Raw genomic sequence first — 18204 nt, forward strand, 5'->3', positions numbered from 1 at the left:
GGAGGTTGTCCTGGAACTCGCTCTGTAGACCAGGCTGGCCACACAGAGATCTGCCTGCCTCTGCCTCCCGAGTGCTGGGATTAAAGGTGTGTGCTACCATCACCCAGCTACTGGCCACTAATTTAAAAACATATTTATTTTGTTTCTGAAAAAAATTATTTTATGTGTATGTGTGTGTGCCTGAGTGTATATATGTGTACCATGTGTGAGCAGGTGCTTGTGAGGGTCAGGAGAGGACATTGGATCCCCTGGAAACTGGAGTTACAGGCAGCCGTAAGTCACCATGAAGGTGCTGGGAACTGAACCTAGGGCCCCTGCAAGAGCAGTAAGCTCTTAACCACTGAGCTGTCTCCCCAGCACGAAGATTGATTTTCCTTAGGCCTAGGAGTCAAGCAAGACAGCTAGTTAGGAAACAGAAGGCACATGAACAAGGAAAGCCTCCCCTGGTTCTGATTTCCATCTCACTGGCTGACATCCAGGAGCTTTAAATATAAGTGAGCACTTGCACTAATAACTCTGGTCTTCCATTTGGCAAACACCACCAATAAGATCATTAAAAATGACTGAGAACTGTAGTTGGGTTTTTTAAACTCAATGTTCTTTGCGGGGCTGCCACCCAGCTCCCAGATAAGTACTTGGAAACTTATGCTTTCTCATGAATGCCTGGCCTTAGCTTGGCTTGTTTCTAGCCAGCTTTTCTTAAATTGCCCCATGTACTTTTTACTTCTGGGCTTTTACATTTCTCTAGTCTATGTCTTTCTTTATTTCTTACTCTATTGTTGGTAGTGTAGCTGGGTGTAGCTAGATTTTTCCTCTTATTTATTCTCTATTTATTCTCTCTGTCTGGCAGCCCCACCTATCCCTCTCCTGCCTAGCTATTGGCCATTCAGCTCTTTATTAAGACCAATCAGGTGTTTTTTGTTGTTGTTGTTTTTTTTTTTTTTTTTTTTTTTTTTTTTTTTGGTTTTTCGAGACAGGGTTTCTCTGTGGCTTTGGAGGCTGTCCTGGAACTAGCTCTTGTAGACCAGGCTGGTCTCGAACTCACAGAGATCCTCCTGCCTCTGCCTCCCGAGTGCTGGGACTAAAGGCATGTGCCACTACTGCCCCGCTCAATCAGGTGTTTTATTTATTTATTTATTTATTTATTTATTTATTTATTTATTTTGGTTTTTCGAGACAGGGTTTCTCTGTGGCTTTGGAGGCTGTCCTGGAACTAGCTCTTGTAGACCAGGCTGGCCTCGAACTCACATAGATCTACCTGCCTCTGCCTCCCAAGTGCTGGGATTAAAGGCGTGTGCCACCAACGCCTGGCCAATCAGGTGTTTTAGACAGGCTAAGTAACCCAGCTTCACAGAGTTAAACAAATGCAGCATAAAAGAATACAGCACATCTTTGTATCATTAAACAAATGTTCCACAGCATAAATGAAAGTAACACATCTTAAACCAATATTCTACAACAGAGGGCATGAAGGGTAGAAGGGCTTATGAACCCCACCTTAGGTGAGGAGCTGCTGAGCACTGATGGCTGCAGGGAGGAGAGAGAGTTAGTGTTCTTTGAGAGTGTGGCCCCACACTCACGAGTATCTGGGCAGCACAAATTAAACTCAGTGGGTTATCTAAAATAAAGCAGGACATGAAGACAGAAGGGTTGGGAGGCTGAGGAGTAGATCTGGGATGGGTGGGGAGAGAATATGATCAAAATACATTCTATGTATGTGTTGAAATTCTCAAAGAATTAATAAAAATATCCTATTTTAATAAATGACAAAGGACTATGGCTCAGTCTGATACCTAAGTTCAATCGAAGCGTCCACATAAAAGTCCGATGTGACAGTGTGTGTGGGTTGTCCCAGTGCTGCGGGGCAGACAGGAGGGAATGTGCTGGCCAAACTGATGGTCTCCAGGTTCAATGAGAGAATCTGTTTCAAACAGTAAAGTGGAGCGTGACTGAGGAAGACACTCGACATCGATCTCTGTTCCCACGCATGAACATACATGTGCACATGCATATGCACACATGAACACACACACACACACACACACACCATGAACACATACATGTGCACATGCATATGCACACATGACACACACACACACACACACACACACACACACACACACACCATAAACACATACATGTGCACATGCATATGCACACATGAACACACACACACACACACACACCATAAACACATACATGTGCACATGCATATGCACACATGAACACACACACACACACCATAAACACATACATGTGCACATGCATATGCACACATGAACACACACACACACACACACACACACACACCATAAACACATACATGTGCACATGCATATGCACACATGAACACACACACACACACACACACCATAAACACATACATGTGCACATGCATATGCACACATGAACACACACACACACACCATAAACACATACATGTGCACATGCATATGCACACATGAACACACACACACACACACCATAAACACATACATGTGCACATGCATATGCACACATGAACACACACACACACACCATAAACACATACATGTGCACCATGCATATGCACACATGAACACACACACACCATGAACACATACATGTGCACATGCATATGCACACATGAACACACACACACACACACACACACACCATAAACACATACATGTGCACATGCATATGCACACATGAACACACACACACACACACCATAAACACTTACATGTGCACATGCATATGCACACATGAACACACACACACACACACACCATAAACACATACATGTGCACATGCATATGCACACATGAACACACACACACCATGAACACATACATGTGCACATGCATATGCACACATGAACACACACACACACACACACCATAAACACATACATGTGCACATGCATATGCACACATGAACACACACACACACACCATAAACACACACATGTGCACATGCATATGCACACATGAACACACACACACCATAAACACATGCATATGCACACATGAACACACACACACCATAAACACATGCATATGCACACATGAACACACACACACCATAAACACATACATGTGCACACACACACAGTGGCTAATGATTAGGCCTTAAGCACGACCTCCTGTGACCTATGTATGACATAAAGATCCGTGTGACGGATGTTTTGTCTCTGCCAGCACCCCTTCTCCAGCTGCAGCCCGCACAGTGTGTCTAACAAAAGCCTCCTTTTCAAGGACAGAATCCTGTGGATAAGAAAAAGCACACATTTTGCCAAATATCTAAGCTCAGTGATGATGAAGTCTCTGCAGCCCGCCTCCCCCATCACATACTTAATAGCTGACTTAATACTTAATACTGAGTACTTCAGTAGCTCTTAAACCTCCGAAGGCCTCCACTTGACTCTGTTTCCGTGTGGCTTGTCTTTCTGCGTAATGAATTCACCAACCTTGTCCCACTTTGACTCACTCTGGAATTCTTTTCTGTGGCAATATGTCATTCCCTCAGGCTGCCCCTCAGCATCAGCTAATTCGAGTTCTTGCCTGCTGATGATGGTAGAGGTGGGTTTTTGCGTGCACAGATGTGTGTGTGTGTGTGTGTGTGTGTGTGTGTGTGTGTGTGTGTGTGTATTATTATTGTTTGTTTTGGTTTTATTTCTTGAGACAGGGTGTCGATGTATAGAATAGGCTGCCTTTGAGCTTATTGTGTAGCTCAGGCTAGCTTTGAACATGAGGTGTTCCTCTTGCCTGAGTGCCCCCATCCTCCCAGTGCTGGGTTGCCCCTGCACGGATAGTAGGACTTTTGTGTTGGCAGGAGTGCTGTGCGTGTGAGCAGCAGACTGCATCCTACTCATGCTAAGTGAGTGGGGACTGGCTTCTGCCTCCTGTGGGACAGAACTGAGGAAGCTGTAGACACAGGTGCTCCGAAGGGAGAGGCAGGGTTATAACCCTGGTCCTGCAGCCATTGTCCATTGCTTGGAAGCATTCTGTACTTTTTGCAATAAATATTCAGGAGATTGTTGTTCAAAATGTCCCCTTGAGCTATCAAACAAAGAAGCCCACTGAGTCGGTTGTTGCCTGGGCAGCAGGCAGCCTAGAATAGTTCACATTGGCTGCTACCATGGCAACATTGATTTCAGTCACAGGCCAGGCATTAGGTGGGTAGTTAATGTTGTCAGATGCCTCATAATCACCTGGGAGTTTGTTTAAATCTTCTGTTTTGTTTTTTAACATAGAGTCTCATGTAGCTCAGGCTATCCTTGAGCTCCAGATTTATTCCAGGTTGGCCTTGAACTCCTGATTGCCACTGTTTTTTAAACCTTGAATTTCTAGGACTCAGGCCACAAATTTTTAGCTGGTAGAATTGGTACAGAGCCTAGATTTACCTTTTAGAAAACTTGGAGGTATGGCCCAGTCAGTAAGGTGCTTGCTGCGTAAGCATGACAGAGTTAAATCTCCAGCATTCATGTAAAAAACCTGGCATGGTGGTTTAGTCTTGTAATCTCAGTGCTGGAGCAGTGAAGCCAGGTAGACTCTGGGCTCACTGGCCAGTCAGTCTAGCTGAGCCCCAGGTCCCAATGAAGGACCCCAGGTGTTCACCACTGGTCTTCGAATGGCCCATCTCTCTCTCTCTCTCTCTCTCTCTCTCTCTCTCTCTCACACCACACACACACACACACACACAGAGAGAGAGAGAGAGAGAGAGAGAGAGAGAGAGAGAGAGAGAGAGAGAGAGAGAGAAATGAACACAAACTCTCTAGGTGCCAGGGGTGGTGGCCCATGGCCCATGCCTATAACTCTAGCATCCCAGCAAAACTTCAGCTAAATAGTGCATTTGAGAGCACCTGGATTTCATGAGACCCTGATACAAACCAGGAAAAAAATATTACCCAAGTAAGCATGCACAAGGAGAGTGAGAGCCACTAAAGGAGATGGGATGTCTTTGTGGCAGATCCTGATGTCACCTCTTTGAACTAGAGCCTCTTTCTTCCTTACCAAAGCCTGGCATTTGTTGTTTGTTTGTTTGGGGATGGAGTGCCGTGTACCCACCAGGCTTCAGAGTAGAGAGGTGAAACTTGGTCCTCACTGGCAATGTTGATGGCTTCTCATCCACCCCAGTGGCTACCATTCCTCCATGTGTGGTGTAAGCCCGTTCTAACCCTATTTCCTGTTATGTATGATCAAATTTCCTAACATCTGTTGTCATGAGTTTGCCTTGTACTCTCTGGTTTATGCAATTTATATGTAAAAATGTAAAAAAGTTCAAAGCAAAGAGAAGGCTATGGCTTGTGGGCTGAGACAGTGGATGATGGGTGGGGTAAGACCTGTTTACAGGAAAGCTGTTTTCAGCAAGCTCCCCCACCCCATATTGTCACACCTTTCACTTCCCACAAATGTCTGTGTCCAGAAAACAAATTCGTTAAATCTTTTATTTGCATTTTTGTCTCCAAAATAATTATGTTTGTGTAGATTCCTGTTAGTCAGCCAGAAAATTGTTTACTGTTGTTGAAGTGAAACGGCTAGTTGGAAAATGAAATCATTGAGGAAACACTTTCACTGACTAATAATAGAAAGACTAAAATTACCCATATTTGTCATCAAATTGGCTTCCAAAGGCATGGGTAAATGCTTTCTTCTTCTAGTGTGTCTCAGACTTTAGTTCCGATATGGGTGCCGATCAAGCACAGTGCCAGGCAGGCTGAGGGCTTTGCAGGAGTCTTGCAGGTTCTCATTTCACAGTGAAAAGTCCAGCAACTTGTCACTTACTGTTCTAGTTTTGCTACTGTCTAGAGGTCTTGATTGGTTTGTTTTCTACAAGTGAAGAATTAAAAGACAGGGCTGAAGAGATGGCTCAGCACTTGCTGCTCTTCCAAAGGTTAAAGGACCTGGGTTTAGTTCCATCACCTATACAGTTTCTCAACAGTATGCAGCTCCTTCTGGCCTCTAAAGGCACCAGGCAGTGGGCGCTCTCTCTCTCCTCTCTCTCTCTCTCTCTCTCTCTCTCTCTCTCTCTCTCTCTCTCTCTCCCTCTCTCTCTCTCTTTTGTTTTCTTTTTTTGAGACAGGGTTTCTCTGTGTAGCTTTGTAGACCAGGCTGGCTTCCTCCAGGCTACCACTGCCTCCTGAGCACTGGGATTAAAGGCATGCACCACCACAGCCTGGCTTCAGGAAGTGTTTTTGATGACCTGGGATGGGTTCCCTTTCCCTAATTTTGGGTTGGTCAGCCTAAACAAAGAAAGGAGATTTGAAGGGTCCACAATTTCAGGTAAATATGTCTATGATGGTCTAAGGCAGAACCCCTTCCCTAATTTGGGGTTGGTCAATTTAGACAAAGAAAGGGGAGCTGATATGTTTACAGCTTTGAATCAACATGTTCAGTTCAAGCCTTGACCATACCTGAGCAGCTTGGACTGGTCAGCAGGAAACCAGGCCCTGCTGCAGGAGGAAAAAGCTCACCAGGCCGATGAATCAGGTCATGATGTTGAGAAGCCAGAAGTTTGCCATCTTGATTATAGCTCTGCTGTGACTTCTTTCCTTGACTGTCTGTCTGTCAGGGATTTATGTTGCTTCCAGACCCTCAGTGTGATGTCTGCACTGTGATAAAAACACTTTGGACAAAAGCAACTTAGGGGAGGAATTGTTTATTTCAGCTCACAGGTCACAGTCTACCACCGAGGGAGGTGGCAAAGGAACTCGAGCAGGAGCCTTGGAGGAAGACTGCTTGCTAGCGCTTCACAGGCTCATGCTTAGCTAGTTTTCTTCTACCGTCCAGGACCATCTTCTGAGGGAATGGTGCCACCCACAACAGGCTGGTCCCTCCCACATCAATTAACAATCAATCAAGACAACTCTGCACAGACATGCCCACAGGTCAATCCGATCCAGGCAATCCCTCCATTGAGGACTACTCCTTTTTTTGTTCGTTTGGTTGGTTTTTGGAGACAAGGTATTTCTGCATAGCCCTGGCTGTGTATATCAGGCTGGCCTCAAACTCACAGAGATCCACCCTCCTCTGCCTCCCAAGTGCTAGAATTAAAGGCATGTGTACCACTACCCAGCTGAGACTCCCTTTGTATATGACCCTAGGCTGTACCAAGTTGACAATTAAAACTAACATAGGGCACTTATTTAAATGGGTATTTAGGTAAGAAGGTCAAAAGGTTGGTGATGTGTCAGTTCTTACTAAAAACAAATTGTACTACTCTCTCAGTTGAATTTCTGAGCAAGAGGGCTAATGTCTTCCTAAGCAGGAATATGATAATGGAAGCTGGGCAGGAGAGATGGCTTAGCAGTTAAAGAGTACTCACTGCCCTTCTAGAAGACTGGAATTCAGTTTCCAGCATCCACCTCAGGCAGCTCACAGTTGCTCCAGGGAATATGCCACCTCTTCTGGCTCCTTAGGCAAATACACTCACATGCAAATACTCACACTGAGATAGAGACACAAATACACTCACATGCACATACTCACACTGAGATAGAGACACAAATACACTCACATGCACATACTCACACTGAGATAGAGACACAAATACACTCACATGCACATACTCACACTGAGATAGAGACACAAATACATTCACATGCACATACTCACACTGAGATAGAGACACAAATGGAAGTCATGGCTTGTTTCTTTTTACCCAGACCCCAGATCCAGCAGCTAGAAATTCTCTCTCTCTCTCTCTCTCTCTCTCTCTCTCTCTCTCCCTCCCTCTCTCCCTCCCTCCCTCCCTCCCTCTCTTTCCTCTCTCTCCCCCTTTCTATGTGGGAATTAAAGGCTTGTGCCACCACGCCCAGCTGAGACTCCCTTTTTATATGACACTAGGCTATGTCATGGGAGGAAGGATAGAAAGGGTATATGTATGTATATATGTACATTAATTTTTTATATTTACCTTATGTGTATAAATGTTTTGCCTGAACACATGTATATACACAAAGTATGCGTGTATGTACAAAATCAAAAGGCATTAGAATCTGCTCATAAGCTCAGTATATACAATTAGTTATTAATCACTTGATTTGAAATGTATGTGCACATTGAGGAGGTAGAGAAAGATTAGGAGTTTAAGGTAATCCTCAGCTATATAGTGAGTTTGAGGTATATATGAGTATATATGAGATCTTGTTTCAAAATAAAATGTGCAAGACTGGAGGGATGGCTCAGTGGTTAAGAGCACCTAGATTTGTAGTTGAAAATGGCTTTGAACTTCTCATCTTCCTGCCTCCACCTCCTGAGTGCTGGGATTATAGGTGTGCACCACCAACCATACCCATTAACTTTTGTTTGTTTGTTTGTTTTTTGTTTTTTGAGACAGGTTTCTCTGTAGCTTTGGAGACTGACCTGGAACTGGATCTGTAGACCAGGCTGGCCTCGATCTCACAAAGATCTGCCTGCCTCTGCCTCCCGAGTGCTGGGATTTAAGGTATGCACCACTGCCACCCGCTCACAGGCAAACATTTTTAAACCTCTTACCAACCGAGTTGTATCTTCAGCCTTATTTACTTATTTAAAGCTCATCTTCCAGATCATCCGCAGATTCTATGGGGACGGGCACTCACACCTGTAGTGATCAGTGTTAGTTAGGCACAAGGTCAGGACAGAATGTGAGCTGTGCGTGCTGCTCACAGTCTGTATGAGTCAAGGCTTGTAGTACTTGGTATTAACAAAGTTTGAATGTAAATGACTCCCATAGGCTCCTAGCGAATAGCATTATTTGAAAGGATTAGGACATGTGGCCTTGTTAGAGTAGGTATGGCTTTGTTGGAGGACCTGCGAGGTTTCAGAAGTTCAAGCCAGACCCAATGGCTCACTCTCTCCCTGTTGCCCGTTGATCTAGATATAGAACCTCTCCAGCACCATGTCTGCCTGTGTGGCACCATGACGACAATGCACTAAACCTCTGAACTGTATGCTACCCCTAACTAAATGTTTTCCTTTATTAGAGCTGCCTTAGCCATGGTGTCGGCACAGCATAGAAATCCTCAGAAGACAGATGGGTCAATAGGACAGTCATGCAGTGTTTCAGCTGCAAGTCTGGTGCTCTGCCAGCTGAGGCCACAGTGCAGTGGCTTCTTAGACCCAGCAATGCTGAACTCCTCAGTTGATCCAGGTTAGAGATCCCACTCAAGCCCCTCATGACGCCTCAGCTTCCTTAGTGTTCAGAACCAGCTTAGCCTGGCAGGAGTTCAAGGTCATTCTTGGCCACATAGTAATTTACAGACATTTTGGATTATGTGATAGATCATGAGTGTGTATTTATGTGCATATAACATGCAAACACACATATGTATATGATTTTGTTAGTACACATAGATCAAGAGCCCTTGTAAAGTCTCCACAGAATGAATACCTTTGTGTGAATATTCTACATTTTATTTAGTTATGCCTCTTTGTTAGGCATTGGAGCTGATTCTACATCTATATTTTAGTTTTAAAAGTTGTTTTCATTATTTTTATGTATGTGGATGTTTTGCATGTGTGTCCTAGGGAAAGAGGACATTGGATCTCCTGGAACTGGTTGTGACCAGCCATGTGGGTGCTGGGACTCAAACCTAAGTCTTCCGGAAGAGCATCCAGTGTTCTTAACCACTGAGCATCTTTCCAGCCACTACATTTTATACACTTTTTGTTTGTTTGTTGTGATTTTGTTTTTTTTGAGACAGAGTTTTTCTGCATAGCCCCAGCTTTCCTGGAACTTACTCTGTAGACTGGGCTGGCCTCGAACTTAAGATCTGCCTACCTTTGCCTTCAAAGTGCTGGGATCAAAAGTGTACACCACCATCACCCAGCACCCCCATTGCCTTTTTTGGGGGGGGGGTCAAGACAGGGTTTCTCTGTGTAGCCCTGGCTGTCCTGGAACTGGCTCTGTAGACCAGGCTGGAGTTGAACTCACAGAGCTCTGTCTGCCTCTGCCTCAGAGTGCTGGGACTAAAGGCATGTGCCACCAGGCCCATCTCTGCCTGGCCCATTTTATATACTCTCAATATAAAATATACATTATAGCCAGGCAGTGGTAGAACATTCCTTTGCTCACAAGACTTGGGAGGCAGAGACAGGTAGAGTTTGAGGTCAGCCTGGTCTACAGAGTGAGTTCCAGGACATCCAGGGCTACAGAGAAACTCTGTCTTGAAACACACACACACACACACACACACACACACACACACACACACACACACACACGTATTTCTAGTACATACACGCAGTATTCAAGTGCTTATATATCCAACTCCAGTGTGTATATATATCTAGAGTGTTTAAGTGTGTGGGTGTATAGACCTGTGTGTGTATAGGTATAAGGATTCACGCATTATGCTGACCCTGCCACCTGGTAACTGGCAATACCAGCATTCAGGCAGATACTTAGACAGCTCAACTCTGTACAAATGTGCAAGCTTTCCTGTAAGGAGCTCTGTAACCAGGCAGGCAAAGGCCTGGCTGAAGGACGATTAAAAGAAAGGGAGTATAGGCCCACTACCCGGCCATTGTAGATAAGAATGAGAATGGGTGAAGTGTGGCAAAGTGTGATTAGCAAGATTTAGCAAACTATTTAAGAACCAGCTCAGAACTGGGAGCTTTAGAGTGTACCATGACCCTATGTGCTGGAGCTCTCCTCCACTAACCTGAAACAACCAGTCCATCAACCCAATACCACCGGGCCCTCAGGAGACTCGACAGCCTGAATCCAGAGGAACAGAAGTCTGGAGCCCGAACCTGCAGGCTGCTGCAGGAAAGGTGCCCCCTACTACAAGCCTATTGACTGTGGTTCTTAGGATGGTTTGCTTATGCTTGTGTGTTACTTTGACATAAGTGTGAAGTAAAACTTATATACTCAAAACCAACTCGCTGAGTTTGTCATTCCTCCCAGGTCAAAACCTGGTAGGGGCTAGAGACATTTCCCTTTCAAGGGAGCACCTGCCACCTGTTCATCCCTCCCCCCTTCCCCTTACCTACCCCTCCCTTTGTTCTCTTGGGTTTGTGGTTTGTGTTTCATGGCTTGCAGCTGCAGCAACATGATGACAATAAGTATACAGACCTAATGTGTGTGAGTGCACACACCTGTTTATGCACCTGTTTATATACACGTGTGGTTGTCTACATAACTAAAAAAAAATGTGTTAACCTGCACATAGCTGCCATGCAGATGCTGAGAACCAACCCTGGGTCCTCTAGAAGAGTAAAGTGCTTTTAACTGCTGAACTATCTCTCCAGGCCCTCTACCAATAAAAAAAAAAAAAAAAAAAAAAAAAAAAAAAAAAAAAAGTTCCTTAAATGTGTGTGGGGGTTTTGCTTTGTACCAGGTGCCTGCATTGGCAGTAGAGACCAGAAGGGCACATCAAATCCCCTGAAACTTGAGTTACAGCCATAACTAGAAGGGCAGTCAGTGCTCTTAGAAACTGCTGAGTCATCTCTTTAGACCCTTCCACCAAATATTTTGGGATAGGGTCTCTCACTGCACCTGGGCTAACTAATTGGCTAGACTGGCTGGCCAGGGGCGCCCAGGGCATCCTTATGTTTCCATCTCTTGGCTTTGGGATTATAGGCAACACAGTCATCCTGGCTTTACGTGGGTGCTGGGGAGCCTAACTCAGGACCCCATGCTTTAGTAGTAACATCACCCCAACCTCCTGGATTTCATTACAAAAGTAACACAATGTAGGAAAATTTGTGAAGAAGTACAAAGGAAAGTCAGACATGGAGACCCTTGTGTATAATTCCGGCCAAGCAGGAAGAGTCCTATGAGTTTGAGGCTAACCTGTGTTAAAGATCCCAATAGTCAAACAGAAAAAGGAGTCCCCAGTTGTTACAAACTTCTCTGTAGGTCTTTGTGTGTACTCTGCTTCTTTTTTCTCTTGTGATCACTTTACGTGGGTAGACAGCTAAGTACGAGTCTTTAGTCACAAAACTGGGCAGTTTTTAACTTATTTTGAGGCAGGGGCTTACTTTGTAATCCTTGCTGGCCCAGAACTTGCTCTGTAGACCAGACTGGCCTTGAAATCACAGATATCCACCTGCCTCTGTCTCCAGAGAGGGATTCAAGGTATGTGCCACCACCCCAGGCCTACAAAACCAGGCTTTATAAAAATATATACTTGTTTTAAAGGTGATGTGAAACTAATTTATATTATTTTCCACTTTGAAAAGTCTAGTAGGTGAAAGGTCCAGGGTTTATCCTCAGCTGACCTAGCCCAGTATGAAAAACTCAGGAGGGGGTAGGTAAAAGCTGTAGTGGAGCCCTTACTAAAAGGACTTGGCAGTTGACTGCAAGTTTAATATGAGTCAGTGGTGTGTCTGCCAAGAACCTCTTTTTTTTTTTCTTCCCTTTTTGTCTTTCCTCTTTGCTTGCCTTGCTTTTCCCTCTCCCTTTTTTGCTTCCTCTCTCCCTCTTCTTTTTCCTCTCATTATGTTGTTCAGGTTAGAATCAAGTTTTGAGCTCAAGCAAGCCTCGTGCCTGGATCCCAGTATCTCCACTAGCTAGGACTTCAGCCAAGCCAGCATACTCAGTATGCACCAGTAACTTTCCTGCACAAACGCAATGCTCCGTTACAAAGTAGAAGCCACAGTCCTGCTTGATTACGGTGGTATTACAAAACTCGACTTAGTCCTGGATAGAAGGGTTTAAAGGAATCACAATCAAACCAGCCAGTGCCCAAAGAGAAGGACAAAGAACTCCAGAATTAGGATAGAGGAAAAATAAAAACAATGGAAGGGATCAAGTATCCCAACTCAAAGAAGACTTTGGGCAAAGTCCGGGGTCCAAGAGCCATTAGATCAGTTTGTTCTCAGGCTTCCTGGGCTAGAATATGGTCTTTGAGATGGAACTCCAGAGCTGCCCAGACTAAGGAATGCAATGTTCTGGACATAGTGGACTCCCTGTCTTTGATGGGTCTTGTGGTGAAGTGAGGTAATGCGTGTCTATACAACCACTGCTCTTTGTTGTTTGCCACGAGCCAGAACTAAGCCTGGAGTCATACATTATTTCATTGCGGAGTCGTAGTATATTATTTTATTCTATTAGTATGGTCTTTGATAAGTTAACTCCGTGTAGTCAGATTCCTTGGTCAAGTTCACTCTGTTGGTAAGTGGTGAAACTAGGATTTGAACTCATTCTGATAAACCCCAAAGCTGGTCCCTTTGGTTACCACGGAGTTGAGTTCAAGGCTCTCTGGAGAGGGTTTGGCCAGGGAGGCCCTCAGGTTCATTTGTCTACAAGACTGGGCAGCTAGGCCTAGTAAGGGACACTCTTTCCACCTTCAGGAAAGCATCCGCAGAGTAGGCGGGGGCGGGGTAGCCAGCCCTCCGCTGAAGGGCGCAGGCAAATCGCCCAGCGGTGGTTACCCAAAGGAAAGGGTCAGGTTCTTTACGTGCATCACCCCCAGAGCTCGGAAGCACCGGGGTTCTGTGGTTACAAGTTCCCCGAGCCCTCCGAGGGTCTGAGGCAGGTCCTCCCTCCCTCCGGAGAGCATCAGCGGCGGCCGGCTTCTGCGGCAGAGCCCGAGTACGGAACAGAGCGCCGGTCCCTGGCCGGGCGCGAGCTGGGGGCGGCGCCGGGGCGGCGGGGGGGGGGGGAGGGCGCGCGCCGAGGCGGCTGCGCGGTTGCGCGCTAGGATTGCTGCGGTGCGGCGGGGCCGTGAGTGCGGCGACCCCGCGCGGGCGGGAGAGGGATTGGAGGCGGCGGGCGCGGGCGAGCGGACGGCGAGCGAGCGAGCTGGGCAGCATGCGCCGCTGAGCGCGCGACCCGCGGCCCTGCCGCCCGCCCGGGCGTCCCTTCCGCAGGGCCCCCCCCGGGCCCGGATCCGCGCGCGCGCGCGCCGGCCCGCGGCCTCAGCACCCCGGGGTGGCGCACGCCCCCGCCCCCGCCCCGAGCCCGCCCGCCCCGAGCCGCCCGCCCGCCAGCTCACCCGGCCGGCCGCAGCCCCTTCCCGCGCGGCGGCGACGCCCCCGGCCCACGTCACGCTCGCGCCATTGTTTCTCCGGCGGCGGCTCCCGGGACCCCGCCTTCTCACGGAGCGGGCCGGCGGCGCTGTCGGTCCCGTCGCCCGGCTCGGCGGGCAGCCTCGCCTCGGTTCTCCTCGCGGGGCGGGCGCGGGGCTTCTCCCGGGGGCTTCTCCCGAGGTTGCGAGCCTGGCGGGGTTTGGACCTGCCCGCCGAATGGCCTGCGAGCCTGGCAGTTCTGTGGTGTGCGGCACTTCCTGCAAAGCTCACGGCGTCTGCAAGTCGTCCCCCAAAGACGACTGGGGACGGTGTGTCCCTTGCCTGTTTCCTGGGCCCCCCGAAGCCCCTCGGGGCGACGTGGGGCCTGTTAGAGGAAGAACGTTTTTGGACGGTCGGCTTCGCCCGGCCGGCCGCGGCTTTTCCAGGCAGCAGGCGAAGGCTCGAGTCGGAGTTGTTTCACAGCCTGGGCGGTTGTGGCTGTGCTAACGCAGCGCTCTGGAATGACTAGTCACCAAACACGGTTGCGTGTGCCCCATCGTGTCCCTGCGCGCCGGTCCGCACATTGTTTCATAATGACCATAGACTATTAATTTTTCTTAGGGATGCAAATTCCTGTAGCCGGCATGTGAAGGGGAGGATGTTAAAACAGTGCCATTTATCGTAGACAGGAGAAGCTTCAGGTCTTTGCTGTAGTCACCTTACATTTTTCATCGATGCTTCAGAATTTATCCAAATGAAGACATCTGGGCTCGGGGGATCAGTTCAAGAAGCCAGCTAGTTCGAAATTAAAATAATAGTTTTGCGGGTGCCTTACAGTGGCAAAGTGATTATGCCACACATACTTTGTAAGAGCATTTCCATTACAGCACGAACCTGTTCTGTGGGCCTTAGACAGGCTGTGTATCCTAGTGATCTCGAACTGGGGATCTTTCTCTCAGCTTCCCTAAGTGCAGGTGTTAACAGGCCTGTTTCACCATGCCTGGGTTTGAAAATACTTTTATTGCTTCACATTTACTCAACGAAAGCAAAAGACAAATTCAGTAGTATTGGTTGTTGTATTATTCTCAACCTAGAATTTAGAACCAGCTAATCTGTAAAATAAGATAATGTCCTTCAAGGTTCTGTTCTATGAAAATGTACAGTCAGCCAGAAGTTTATAACTTCAAGAAGATTAATACAGATACTTAGAGTGTCTACTGGCCTTACTAGATGACATCTTGCTGAAGAAAGCCAGATTATGGGGGACTGTTAAGAAGTGGAGTGTTCTTTTATGTGACAAAACTTTGTTGTGTGAAGAAAGTAGTATACAAAATACGGTATTTAGAAAAAGTTGTTTATGTTATTGCTGTTTATTTGGGGTTTCCATGATATAGTATCTGCTATGCATTCCAGGTTGTCCTAAAAATCCTGCTTCAGCCTTCAGAGTACTGGGGGCACACACCACTTGGCCTGTGTCTAAGCCTTAGCATCTCAGTTTGGTGTGGTGGTACACTGGAGAGGCAGGAGCAGGTGGATCTTTGTGTTCAAGGCCAGCCTGGTCTGCAGAGCAAGTTCAAGACAGCCAGGACTACTATAGACCCTGTCTCAAAAAACAACAGCAGCAGCAGCAACAAAAAAGTCCAAAAATGATTTTTAAAAAAGTGTGTAAGATCTCAGCCAGGTGGTGGCGGTGCACACAATTAATCCCAGCGCTCAGTAGGCAGAGGCAGGAGGATCTCTTGTGAGTTCCAGGCCAGCCTGGTCTACAGAGAGAGCTTTAGAACAGTCTCCAAAGCTACAGAGAAACCCAGCCTTGAAAGACAAAACAACAACCGGGCATTGGTGGCGCATACCTTTCTTCCCAGTACTCGGGAGGCAGAGGCAGGCAGAGAGGCCAGTCTAGAGTTGAGTTCCAGCACAGCCCCCAAAGCCACAGAGAAACCCTGTCTCGAAAAAACAAAACAAAACAACACCAAAACCCTCTCTGCTGGGAACTGAGATGAATTCGGGGCTAAGCTTAGGCTACGCAAAAGCAGTCTACTATTGAACTGCATCCCAGCCTTTTTTATTTTACTTTGCGATAGAGCCTCATTAAGCCGCTCATTTTGTGCCACTCTTCCCCTGGCCCAGGACCCACCCACGCACCTTGAATTGGCTGTGAGTTTAGTCTGGCTTCCAGTTTGGGATCCTTGTACCTCAGCTCTTCAAAGTATGGGGATTATAGGCATGAGCCACCATGCTTGCCTGGGCTTGAAAAAAAAGGGGTTGTGTGTTAACAGCTTCACTGTTTCCAAAGGCTTAACTCAGTGAAAGCAAAACAAAAACAACCTGCTTAAATCTTATCATGGTATTTATGCTTAACGGTTTTTGTTTCTAGCTTTTTGAGATAAGGTCTCACTTTGTAGCATAGGCTGGCCTCAGACTAACATAAACTCCTCAAGTCCTTGGATTGTAAAGTGGGTCCCCATGGGTGATCTCAAATTTTATTTAGTGATGATTGCTGTGTATATACTGCTACTGGGCTGCCCACATTTCTAGGGACCTCATCTAGTGTTCATTTGTGGATGTTTTGAAACAGGCCGTTATGCATGGCAGTAGGCAGTGCCTGGCACACATGCTTCTAGTAAATTTTTGTTGATGTGATGTTTTTAGCTTTTATGACAACATCTACTAACATGAAATGTTAGCTATCACAAGGCATATGTTAAGTGACATGTCAGTAGCAAAACTGTATTTTCAGCCAGGAGACAGGCAGCCTTACATATATATTTTAGGGGCAGTAGTACGAGATAAAGCCAGAATGTTCTGGAAAGCTCTTTACAGGATAGTGCTACTTGGAGTCTTTGCAGCTAGAGCAGAATGAATAAAGAGAACCATTTATTTATTTATTGGTTTGGGTTGAGTTTTTTAGGTTCAAACCCAAATAAAGTTGGTAACAAATCTTCCTAGAGTACTAAAATGACCCTCTAAACATTTTTATTCCAGATTTATCCATATTTTATGTGTGTTTTGTTTTTATTCCAGATTTATCCATATTTTATGTGTGTTTTGCCTGTGTGTGTATATGTGCACCACTTGTGTTCCTGGTGCCTATCAGTATCAAAAGAGGGCATTGGTTCTGTAGTTGGAGTTGCATATGGGTTGTGAACCATGTGGGAGATGGGAATTGAACTCAGGTTCTCCCAAAGAACAAACAAATGTGCTTAGCCACTGAGCTATCTCTCCAGCTCCACTAAGTCTTAAATTACTTTTTTTTTTTTTTTTTTTTTTTTCTCGAGACAGGGTTTCTCTGTGTAGCTTTGGAGCCTAACCTGGCACTCACTCTGGAGACCAGGCTGGCCTAGAACTCATAGCGATTCGCCTGCCTCTGCCTCCGAGTGCCGCCAACTCCCGGCGGGGTCTCACTATCTTAAGCAGGACTGCGGCTCAGTAGTTTCTAGTCTCTTGCTTTAGCCTCTGCAGTGCTGGGATTACAGGTGAGGGCCAACATGACCTGTTTTATGTAACTTTTATTGATTGAAATTTGATTGTATCCTATAGCAATTGTTGCCAAAGTTTTTCAGAAAATAGCTAGCAACAAAAATGCAGCAACATTAACAGAAAAACCCCATAGTAGCAGAGTAGCAAAAATACTCCCCCTTTTTATGCTGAATACAGAATCAGAAAGATGAATTTGATTTGGAGACTAATGAACTATTTGTTTTACCATTAGTGTGTCTTTGCTGGCTGGGAACCATTTCCAGGAATGTCACATGAGAAAGCCTGTGTGACAGAATCTACTTGGGAAATATGGCACCTGAAACTTAATGTCTTTTTAAAAAAAAAAGTGAGGCCAGCAATGGTGAGAGCAGAAGACTGAGGTTTAAGGTCATTGGCTATTAATGGAGTTCAAAGCTAACCTAGGATTCCCCAGGCCCAGTCTCAAAAAAGCAAATAAGCATTTAAATCTTAGCATGTTTTCATTTGAAATGACAAGTGGAATGTACTTTTTTTGAGGTATAATTATTTAACGTTTCTTTTTTTTTTGTTGTTGTTGTTGAGAATTTCATATATGAGTACTGTATATAATCCTACTTTTACCCCCTCCTCCAGTGCACCTACTTTCTCAAATTCAGTCTCTTATTCTTTATTAGTGTTACATATATGTGTATATACGATTTAGAAATATAATCTGATGAGTTCATTTGGTATTGCTCATATCTGTATGTGCCTAGAGCTGACTACTTGGAATTGGATAACCTGTCAGGAAGCTCATCCCTAGAGAAGATGAATTCTGACTTTC

At 45.9% G+C, this 18204-nt stretch overlaps 1 protein-coding gene across 1 annotated transcript in view; it reads left to right on the top strand.

The window, feature by feature from the left end:
* Positions 1–13579: 13579 nt before the first annotated feature.
* Nt5c2 (5'-nucleotidase, cytosolic II) overlaps positions 13580–18204 on the top strand; it is a 79335-nt gene continuing 74710 nt past the window's right edge. The window contains exon 1 of the mRNA XM_027407103.2: positions 13580–13638. The gene's annotated coding sequence lies outside the window, so the exon portion shown is untranslated. The remainder of the gene's footprint in view (positions 13639–18204) is intronic.

This window comes from Cricetulus griseus, chromosome 3, assembly GCF_003668045.3.
Source record: "Cricetulus griseus strain 17A/GY chromosome 3, alternate assembly CriGri-PICRH-1.0, whole genome shotgun sequence".
Classification (NCBI taxonomy): domain Eukaryota; kingdom Metazoa; phylum Chordata; class Mammalia; order Rodentia; family Cricetidae; genus Cricetulus; species Cricetulus griseus.